This window comes from Triticum urartu, chromosome 3 (genome assembly GCF_003073215.2).
Source record: "Triticum urartu cultivar G1812 chromosome 3, Tu2.1, whole genome shotgun sequence".
Taxonomy (NCBI): Eukaryota; Viridiplantae; Streptophyta; class Magnoliopsida; order Poales; family Poaceae; genus Triticum; species Triticum urartu.
The window spans coordinates 387,764,304-387,774,876 of NC_053024.1; positions in this window are offsets into that span (position 1 = coordinate 387,764,304).

Sequence of the window (10,573 nt, forward strand, 5' to 3'; positions counted from 1 at the left end):
TCCAAAGGTACATGTTGGGTTGGCGTATTTCGAGATTAGGATTTGTCACTCTGATTGTCGGAGAGGTATCTCTGGGCCCTCTCGGTAATGCACATCACTTAAGCCTTGCAAGCATTGCAACTAATGAGTTAGTTGCGGGATGATGTATTACAGAACGAGTAAAGAGACTTGCCGGTAACGAGATTGAACTAGGTATTGGAATACCGACGATCGAATCTCGGGCAAGTAACATACCGATGACAAAGGGAACAACGTATGTTGTTATGCGGTCTGACCGATAAAGATCTTCGTAGAATAGGTAGGAGCCAATATGAGCATCCGGGTTCCGCTATTGGTTATTGACCGGAGACGTGTCTCGGTCATGTCTACATTGTTCTCGAACCCATAGGGTTCGCACGCTTAAGGTTTAGATGACAGTTATATTATGAGTTTTGATGTACCGAAGTTTGTTTAGAGTCCCGGATGTGATCACGGACATAACGAGGAGTCTCGAAATGGTCGGGACATAAAGATTGATATATTGGAAGCCTATGTTTGGATATCGGAAGTGTTCCGGGTGAAATCGGGATTTTACCGGAGTACCGGGAGGTTACCGGAACCCCCCGGGAGCTATATGGGCCATGATGGGCCTTAGTGGAAAAGAGAAGAGGCAGCCCTACATGGGCCGCGCGCCCCTCCCCTCCCTTGGTCCGAATAGGACAAGGAGAGGGGGCCGGCCCCTCTCTCTCTATTCCCCCCTCCGCGAATCCTATTCCAACTAGGATTGGGGGGGGGGAATCCTACTCCCAGAGGGAGTAGGACTCTCCTGGCGCGCCTCTCCTAGGCCGGCCGCACCCCCCTTTAGTCCTTCATATACGAAGGCAGGGGCACCCCAGAGACACACAAGTTGATCCACGTGATCTTATTCTTCGCCGTGTGCGGCGCCCCCAGCCACCATAGTCCTCGATAATATTGTAGCGGTGCTTAGGCGAAGCCCTGCAGCAGTAGTACATCAAGATCGTCACCACGCCGTCGTGCTAACGGAACTCTTCCCCGACACTTTGCTGGATCGAAGTCCGGGGATCGTCATCAAGCTGAACGTGTGCTAAAACTCGGAGGTGCTGTAGTTTCGGTGCTTGATCGGTCGGGCCGTGAAGACGTACGACTACATCAACCAAATGCTTCCGTTGTCGATCTACAAGGTATGTAGATCACACTCTCCCCTCGTTGCTATGCATCACCATGATCTTGCGTGTGCGTAGGAAATTTTTGAAATTACTACGTTCCCCAACAGTGGCATCCGAGCCTAGGTTTTATATGTTGATGTTATATGCACGAGTAGAACACAAGTGAGTTGTGGGCGATATAAGTCATACTGCTTACCAACATGTCATACTTTGGTTCAGCGGTATTGTTGGACGAAGCGGCCCGGACCGACATTACGCGTACGCTTACACGAGACCGGTTCTCCCGACGTGCTTTGCACATAGGTGGCTTGCGGGTGACAGTTTCTCCAACTTTAGTTGAATTGAGTGTGGCTATGCCCGGTCCTTGCGAAGGTTAAAACAGCACCAACTTGACAAACTATCGTTGTGGTTTTGATGCGTAGGTAAGATTGGTTCTTGCTTAAGCCCGTAGCAGCCACGTAAAACTTGCAACAACAAAGTAGAGGACGTCTAACTTGTTTTTGCAGGGCATGTTGTGATGTGATATGGTCAAGACATGATGCTAAATTTTATTGTATGAGATGATCATGTTTTGTAACCGAGTTATCGGCAACTGGCAGGAGCCATATGGTTGTCGCTTTATTGTATGCAATGCAATCGCGCTGTAATGCTTTACTTTATCACTAAACGGTAGTGATAGTCGTGGAGGCACAAGCTCGGCGAGACGACAACGATGCTACGATGGAGATCAAGGTGTCGCGCCGGTGACGATGGTGATCACGACGGTGCTTCGGAGATGGAGATCACAAGCACAAGATGATGATGGCCATATCATATCACTTATATTGATTGCATGTGATGTTTATCTTTTATGCATCTTATCTTGCTTTGATTGACGGTAGCATTATAAGATGATCTCTCACTAATTATCAAGAAGTGTTCTCCCTGAGTATGCACCGTTGCGAAAGTTCTTCGTGCTGAGACACCACGTGATGATCGGGTGTGATAGGCTCTACGTTCAAATACAACGGGTGCAAAATAGTTGCACACGCGGAATACTCAGGTTATACTTGACGAGCCAAGCATATAGAGATATGGCCTCGGAACACGGAGACCGAAAGGTCCAGCGTGAATCATATAGCAGATATGATCAACATAGTGATGTTCACCAATGAAACTACTCCATCTCACGTGATGATCGGACATGGTTTAGTTGATTTGGATCACGTAATCACTTAGAGGATTAGAGGGATGTCTATCTAAGTGGGAGTTCTTAAGTAATATGATTAATTGAACTTAAATTTATCATGAACTTAGTCCTGGTAGTATTTTGCAAATTATGTTGTAGATCTATAGCTCGCGTTGTTGCTTCCCGTGTTTATTTTGATATGTTCCTAGAGAAAAGTGTGTTGAAAGATGTTAGTAGCAATGATGCGGATTGGATCCGTGATCTGAGGTTTATCCTCATTGCTGCACAGAAGAATTATGTCATTGATGCACTGCTAGGTGACGGACCTATTGCAGGAGCAGATGCAGACATTATGAACGTTTGGCTAGCTCAATATGATGACTACTTGATAGTTTAGTGCACCATGCTTAATGGCTTAGAATCGGGACTTCAAAGACGTTTTGAACGTCATGGAGCATATGAGATGTTCCAGGAGTTGAAGTTAATATTTCAAGCAAATACCCGAGTTGAGAGATATGAAGTCTCCAACAAGTTCTATAGCTAAAAGATGGAGGAGAATCGCTCAACTAGTGAGCATGTGCTCAGATTGTCTGAGTACTACAATCGCTTGAATCAAGTGGGAGTTAATCTTCCAGATAAGATAGTAATTGACAGAATTCTCTAGTCACCATCACCAAGTTAGTAGAACTTCGTGATGAACTATGATATGCAAGGGATAACGGAAACGATTCCCAAGCTCTTCGTAATGCGGAAATTGACGAAGGTAGAAATCGAGAAAAACATCAAGTGTTGATGGTAGACAAGACCACTAGTTTCAAGAAAAGGGCAGAGGGAAGAAGGGGAACTTCAAGAAGAACAGCAAGCAAGTTGCTGCTCAAGTGAAGAAGCCCAAGTCTGGTCCTAAGCCTGAGACTAAGTGTTTGTACTGCAAAGGGACTGGTCACTGGAAGCGGAACTACCCCAAGTGATTGGCAGATAAGAAGGATGGCAAAGTGAACATAAGTATATTTGATATACATGCTATTGATGTGTACTTTACTACTGTTTATAGCAACCCCTCAGTATTTGATACTAGTTCAGTTGCTAAGATTAGTAACTCGAAACGGGAGTTGCAGAATAAACAGAGACTAGTTAAGGGTGAAGTGACGATGTGTGTTGGAAGTGGTTCCAAGATTGATATGATCATCATCGCACACTCCCTATACTTTCGGGATTAGTGTTGAACCTGAATAAGTGTTATTTGGTGTTTGGTTTGAGCATGACTATGATTTGATCATGTTTATTGTAATACGGTTATTCATTTAAGTAAGAGAATAAATTGTTGTTCTGTTTACATGAATAAAACCTTATATGGTTACACACCCAATGAAAATAGTTCGTTGGATCTCGATCGTAGTGATACACATAATCATAATATTGAAACCAAAAGATGCAAAGTTAATAATGATAGTGCAACTTATTTGTGGCACTGCCGTTTAGGTCATATTGGTGTAAAGCGCATGAAGAAACTCCATGCTAATGGGTTTTTGGAATCACTTGATTATGAATCAGTTGATGCTTGTGAACCATGCCTCATGGGCAAGATGACTAAAACGCCGTTCTCTGGAACTATGGAGCGAGCAACTGACTTATTGGAAATAATACATACTGATGTATGAGATCTGATGAGTGTTAAGGCTCGCGGCGGGCATCATTATTTTCTGACCTTCACAGTTGATTTGAGCAGATATGGGTATATCTACTTAATGAAACACAAGTCTGAAATATTTTAAAAGTTCAAAGAATTTCAGAGTGAAGTGGAGAATCATCGTAACAAGAAAAATAAAAGTTTCTATGATATCATCGCAGAGGTAAAATATTTGCGTTACGAGTTTGGCCTTCAGTTAAAACAATGTGAAATAGTTTTACTACTCACGCCACCTGGAACACCACAGCATAATGGTGTGTCTGAACATTATAACCGTACTTTATTAGATATGGTGCGATCTATGATGTCTTTTTTCGATCTACCACTATCGTTTTGGGGTTATGCATTAAAGACAGCTACATTCATGTTTAAAAGGGCACCATCTAAGTCCGTTGAGACGACACAATCTGAACTGTGGTTTGGCAAGAAACCAAAGTTGTCGTTTCTTAAAGTTTGGGATTGTGATGCTTATATGAAAAAGTTTCATCCTAATAAGCTCAAACCCAAATCGGAGAAATATGTCTTCATAGGATACCCAAAGGAGACTGTTGGGTACACCTTCTATCACAAATCCGAAGGCAAGACTTTTGTAGCTAAATTCAGAGTTTTTCTAGAGAAGGAGTTTCTCTCGAAAGAAGTGAGTGGGAGGAAAGTAGAACTTGATGAGGTAATTGTACCTGCTCCCTTATTGGAAAGTAGTTCATCACAGAAATCTGTTCCTGTGACTACTACACCAATTAGTGAGGAAGCTAATGATGATGATCATGTAACTTCAGATCAAGTTACTACCGAATCTCGTAGGTAAACCAGAGTGAGATCCGCACCAGAGTGGTACAGTAATCCTGTTCTGGAAGTCATGTTACTAGACCATGACGAACTTGCGAACTATGAGGAAGCGATGATGAGCCCAGATTCCGCGAAATGGTTTGAGGCCATAAAATCTGAGATATGATCCATGTATGAGAACAAAGTATAGACTTTGATGGATTTGCCCGATGATCGGCAAGCCATAGAAAATAAATGGATCTTCAAGAGGAAGACGGACGCTGATAGTAGTGTTACTATCTACAAAGCTAGAATTGTCGCAAAAGGTTTTCGACAAGTTCAAGGTGTTGACTACGATGAGATTTTCTCACTCGTATATATGCTTAAGTCTGTCCGAATCATGTTAGCAATTGCCGCATTTTATGAAATCTGGCAAATGGATAAACAAAACTGCATTCCTTAATGGATTTCTTAAAGAAGAGTTGTATATGATGCAACCAGAAAGTTTTATCAATCCTAAAGGTGTTAACAAAATATGCAAGCTCCAACGATCCATCTATGGACTGGTGCAAGCATCTTGGAGTTGGAATATACGCTTTGATAAGTTGATCAAAGCATATAGTTTTATACAGACTTACGGTGAAGCCTGTATTTACAAGAAAGTGAGTGGGAGCACTACAACATTTCTGATAAGTATACGTGAACAACATATTGTTGATCGGAAATAATGTATAATTTTCTGGAAAGCATAAAGGAATATTTGAAAGGAGTTTTTCAAAGAAAGACCTCGGTAAAGCTGCTTACATATTGAGCATCAAGATCTATAGAGATAGATCAAGACGCTTGATAAGTTTTTCAATGAGTACATACCTTGACAAGATTTTGAAGTAGTTCAAAATGGAACAATCAAAGAAAGAGTTCTTGCCTGTGTTGCAAGGTGTGAAATTGAGTAAGACTCAAAGCCCGACCACGGCAGAAGATAGAAATAGAATGAAAGTCATTCCCTATGCCTCAGCCATAGGTTCTATAAAGTATGCCATGCTATGTACCAGATCTATTGTATACCCTACACTGTGTTAAGCAAGGGAGTACAATAGTGATCTAAGAGTAGATCACTGGACAGCGGTCAAAATTATCCTTAGTGGAATAAGGAAATATTTCTCAATTATGGAGGTGACAAAAAGGTTCGTCGTAAAAAGTTACGTCGATGCAAGTTTTGACACAGATATGGATGACTCTAAGTCTTGATCTAGATACATATTGAAAGTGGGAGCAATAAGCTAGAGTAGCTCCGTGCAGAGCATTGTTGACATAGAAATTCGCAAAATACTTACGGATCTGAATGTGACAGACCCATTGACTAAAATTATCTCACAAGCAAAACATGATCACACCTTAGTACTCTTTGGGTGTTAATCACATAGCGATGTGAACTAGATTACTAACTCTAGTAAACCCTTTGGGTGTTGATCACATATCGATGTGAACTATGGGTGTTAATCACATGGTGATGTGAACTATTGCTGTTAAATCACATGGCGATGTGAACTAGATTATTGACTCTAGTGCAAGTGGGAGACTGAAGGAAATATGCCCTAGAGGAAATAATAAAGTTATTATTTATTTCCTTATATCATGATAAATGTTTATTATTCATGCTAGAATTGTATTAACCGGAAACATAATACTTGTGTGAATACATAGACAAACAAAGTGTCACTAGTATGCCTCTACTTGACTAGCTCGTTAATCAAAGATGGTTATGTTTCCTAACCATGAACAAGGAGTTGTTATTTGATTAACGGGATCACATCATTAAGTGAATGATCTGATTGACATGACCCATTCCATTAGCTTAGCACCCGATCGTTTAGTATGTTGCTATTGCTTTCTTCATGACTTATACATGTTCCTATGACTATGAGATTATGCAACTCCCGTTTACCAGAGGAACACTTTGTGTGCTACCAAACGTCACAACGTAACTAGGTGATTATAAAGGAGCTCTATAGGTGTCTCCAAAGGTACATGTTGGGTTGGCGTATTTCGATATTAGGATTTGTCACTCTGATTGTCGGAGAGGTATCTCTGGGCCCTCTCGGTAATGCACATCACTTAAGCCTTGCAAGCATTGCAAACTAATGAGTTAGTTGCGGGATGATGTATTACAGAACGAGTAAAGAGACTTGCCGGTAACGAGATTGAACTAGGTATTGGAATACCGACGATCGAATCTCGGGCAAGTAACATACCGATGACAAAGGGAACAACGTATGTTGTTATGCGGTCTGACCGATAAAGATCTTCGTAGAATATGTAGGAGCCAATATGAGCATCCAGGTTCCGCTGTTGGTTATTGACCGGAGACATGTCTTGGTCATGTCTACATTGTTCTCGAACCCGTAGGGTCCGCACGCTTAAGGTTACGATGACAGTTATATTATGAGTTTATGCATTTTGATGTACCGAAGTTTGTTCGGAGTCCCGGATGTGATCACGGACATGAACGAGGAGTCTCGAAATGGTCGAGACATAAAGATTGATATATTGGAAGCCTATGTTTGGATATCGGAAGTGTTCCGGGTGAAATCGGGATTTTACCGGAGTACCGGGAGGTTACCGGAACCCCCCGGGAGCTATCGGGCCATGATGGGCCTTAGTGGAAAAGAGAAGAGGCAGCCCAACATGGGCCACGCGCCCCTCCCCTCCCTTGGTCCGAATAGGACAAGGAGAGGGGGTCGGCCCCTCTCTCTTTTCCCCCCTCCGCGAATCCTATTCCAACTAGAATTGGAAGGGGGGAATCCTACTCCCAGAGGGAGTAGGACTCTCCTGGCGTGCCTCTCCTAGGCCGGCCGCACCCCCCCTTTAGTCCTTTATATACGGAGGCAGGGGCACCCCAGAAACACACAAGTTGATCCACGTGATCTTATTCTTAGCCGTGTGCGGCGCCCCCAGCCACCATAGTCCTCGATAATATTGTAGCGGTGCTTAGGCGAAGCCCTGCAGCAGTAGTACATCAAGATCGTCACCACGCCGTCGTGCTGACGGAACTCTTCCCCGACACTTTGCTGGATCGGAGTCCGGGGATCGTCATCGAGCTGAACGTGTGCTAAAACTCGGAGGTGCCGTAGTTTCGGTGCTTGATCGGTCGGGCCGTGAAGACGTACGACTACATCAACCAAACGCTTCCGTTGTCGATCTACAAGGTATGTAGATCACACTCTCCCCTCGTTGCTATGCATCACCATGATCTTGCGTGTGCGTAGGAAATTTTTGAAATTACTACGTTCCCCAAAACTCCTCCAGCAAGGCCCAACCTTGGTTTTACCATTTGCCTACCTACCACCATATACCTTTCCCTTGGGTTCTGCAGACTCAAGGGTCATCTTTATTTTAAACCCCCCCGGGCCAGTGCTCCTCTGAGTGTTGGTCCGAACTAGAGTCCTGCGCGGGCCACCTCGGGGAAACCTTGAGGTTGTTGTGTTTTACGAGTGCTCATCCGGTGTGCCCTGAGAACGAGATACGTGTGACTCCTATCGGGATTTGTCGGCACATCGGGCGGCTTTGCTGGTCTTGTTTTACCATTGTCGAAATGTCTTGTAACCGGGATTCCGAGACTGATCGGGTCTTCGCGAGAAGGAATATCCTTCGTTGACCATGAGAGCTTGTGATGGGCTAAGTTGGGACACCCCTGCAGGGTTTTGAACTTTCGAAAGCCGTGCCCGCGGTTATGGGCAGATGGGAATTTGTTAATGTCCGGTTGTAGAGAACTTGACACTTAACTTAATTAAAATGAATCAACCGCGTGTGTAGCCGTGATGGTCTCTTTTCGGCGGAGTCCGGGAAGAGAACACGGTCTCGTGTTATGCTTGAACGTAAGTAGCTTCAGGATCACTTCTTGATCACTATTAGCTTCTCGACCGTGCTTTGCTTCTCTTCTCGCTCTCTTTTGCGTAAGTTAGCCACCATATATGCTAGTGCTTGTGCAGCTCCACCTCACTACCCTTTCCTACCTTTAAGCTTAAATAGTCTTGATCGCGAGGGTGTGAGATTGCTGAGTCCCCGTGACTCACAGATACTTCCAAACAGATGCAGGTGCCGATGATGCCAGTGCAGGGGACGCTACCGAACTCAAGTGGGAGTTCGACGAGGATTCGGGCCGTTACTATGTTTCTTTTCCGGATGATCAGTAGAGGAGCCCAGTTGGGGCGATCGGGGATCTAGCATTTGGGGTTGTCTTTCTTTATTTTGGTTTGTAGTCGGACCTTGATTGTATTCTGGATGATGTATGATATATTTATGTATTGTGTGAAGTGGCGATTGTAAGCACTCTTTATCCCTTTCTTATTCAGTACATGGGATGTGTAAAGATTACCCCTCTTGCGACATGCCTACCATGCGGTTATGCCTCTAAGTCGTGCTCCGACACGTGGGAGATATAGCCGCATCGTGGGTGTTACAAGTTGGTAATCAGAGCCTTCCCCGACTTAGGAGCCCCCTGCTTGATCGAATCGCTGCGTTGTTGAGTCTAGAAAAATGTTTTGAGTCTTATAGGATTATATATATCGGAGAGTAGGATTCTTTTTACTCCTCAGTCCCTTCGTCGCTCTGGTGAGGCCTCTGACGTAGAGTTTTGACTCTTCTCTCCTCAAATTTCACTAAAAAAATTAGGATCACGCGGGTATCTTGGAATTGTTCCGATGGTTTTGTGACGAGAACATTGTTCTTGGTGCCTCCTGACATTTAGGGGTTGTGGCAGTGTCCCGGGGAGTTGAGCTCCGAGGTGTTGTCATCACAATTTTATCGTTGCAGTTCTGGAATACCTGAGTTCGCCGACATCGAAAATCTCTTTTATGCAGTTGTTGGTGAGATAACCTCGACGCCACCCAGTACTGAGGGCGGGAGTTCGGGAGTATTGCCATAACTCGTATAACGGATGCTTTTCGAAGGTTGAGGTAAATGATTTCCGAAGGTTTCTTGGTTATGTGTTGAAGGATGGATACAGCTGGATGTAGGATTTGCTAGTTTTGGGTGAGATATTATGCTTCCCCTGTATCCCCAACACCTGATTGCATAACCAGAAAGTTTCGGGAGTTTCATAGGTGGGAATTCAAGTAGCTCTAGTATTTCTTCCCGCAGATATTTGGTTTGTGATTGGGTAATCCTTACCAATTATTTGTTCATATCCTACCTTGTTGTTTATTCATCTACCTTTATCTAAGTGGCTTCTCAATTATGGAAGTGTGATGATTTACTTTGGAATTCATTCATTCATTCTTGTTCGAATGTTAAGGCTATATGTTGCAATTTCGATCCATTGATTCAGCTTGAATATATGTCTTTCAAGATGCTAACGGATGTCAACCTCTTCAGGATGGCTCCTCCAACGCGTCAGAATCCGGACCAATGATGGGGAACAGTCGAACCCTCCGCCACCACCTCCACCTCCGGAGGCATGGCAAGCTGTCATGGCAGCCACCAACGCCAACACTCAGATGCTTTTGCAACTCTTGCAAGAGCGCAACCAAGGGCAAGGCAACCAAGGAAATCAAGGCCAAGGCAACAATCAACCTCAGTTTGCTACCCTCAATCAGTTCCTCGCAAACCAGCCGAAGTCCTTCAGTAACTGTGTCGAGGCCACAGACGCCGATGACTGGCTCGTGGATATCTGCAAACATTTTGAGTGTAGCAATGTCAGGCCTGAGGACTTTGTCAAGTTTGCTTCGTTTCAACTCAAAGACCAAGCTGCTGAGTGGTATCAACAATACAAAGATTCCAGAGGAGGTC